At 56.4% G+C, this 700-nt stretch overlaps 1 pseudogene; it reads right to left on the bottom strand.

Annotated features, from left to right (window-relative positions):
* Positions 1-5: 5 nt before the first annotated feature.
* LOC104916323 lies at positions 6-695 on the bottom strand (annotated as a pseudogene).
* Positions 696-700: the final 5 nt, after the last annotated feature.

The raw sequence follows: 700 nt of genomic DNA, 5'->3' as shown, positions 1-700 counted from the left end.
AGGTCGGTCTTGGGGCTGGAGATCCTGTAGATGTTGAGACTGGGGATCTTCGATCCACTGGGAGCGGTGACGTCAGCAGTGGAGGTGTTGGGGACATCGGTGTCAATGCCGTTAAGTTGGGTCAACTCAAATCCCCCAAGCTGGAATCCATTGACCCCAAAACAATGGGAGTTGTCCATCTTCAGCCCAATGGGGTCAACGTGAGTGGAATTGTCCATTCCAGATGCCCAGGTCTTGATCTGATACAGCCCAAAACCACGTTCCCCATCAGCCTCAGACCCACTGACCCCAAACTCTCTGTGATGTTCTGCCACAAAGACGATGGAACAATGGGACAATGCCACCACCCAAAGGACGGCGCTGGCGGCCATCGTCCGCCATAACCTCCGGCGCCGGTTGTAGCGGTGTGGGGAACACGACCCCCAAAGTAGCGCTCCACACTGAGGGCAGCCATAAAGAGAGTGCTGAGGTAGATGCTGGAGTAGAAGCAGAAGTTTGCTATGGGGCAGAGCGCTTTGGGGAAGGGCCGACAACATGTTGGCAGCCACCTCAGCCAACTTGAAGGCAAGGAAGAGGAGGACAAGGAGGCCGGCGGTGGTGAGGTGGAGGAGGAGGAGGTCGGCAGCCGTGAGCTGGGGATGAGGACGGTGACATCGGATTTTGGTGAGGAGGATGATGAAGGTGATGATGTTGGCAGGAA

This window comes from Meleagris gallopavo, unplaced genomic scaffold, assembly GCF_000146605.3.
Source record: "Meleagris gallopavo isolate NT-WF06-2002-E0010 breed Aviagen turkey brand Nicholas breeding stock unplaced genomic scaffold, Turkey_5.1 ChrUn_random_7180001883549, whole genome shotgun sequence".
NCBI lineage: Eukaryota > Metazoa > Chordata > Aves > Galliformes > Phasianidae > Meleagris > Meleagris gallopavo.
Note: the sequence above shows the minus strand (reverse complement) of the source record. Positions and strands in the feature narration are given on the sequence as shown.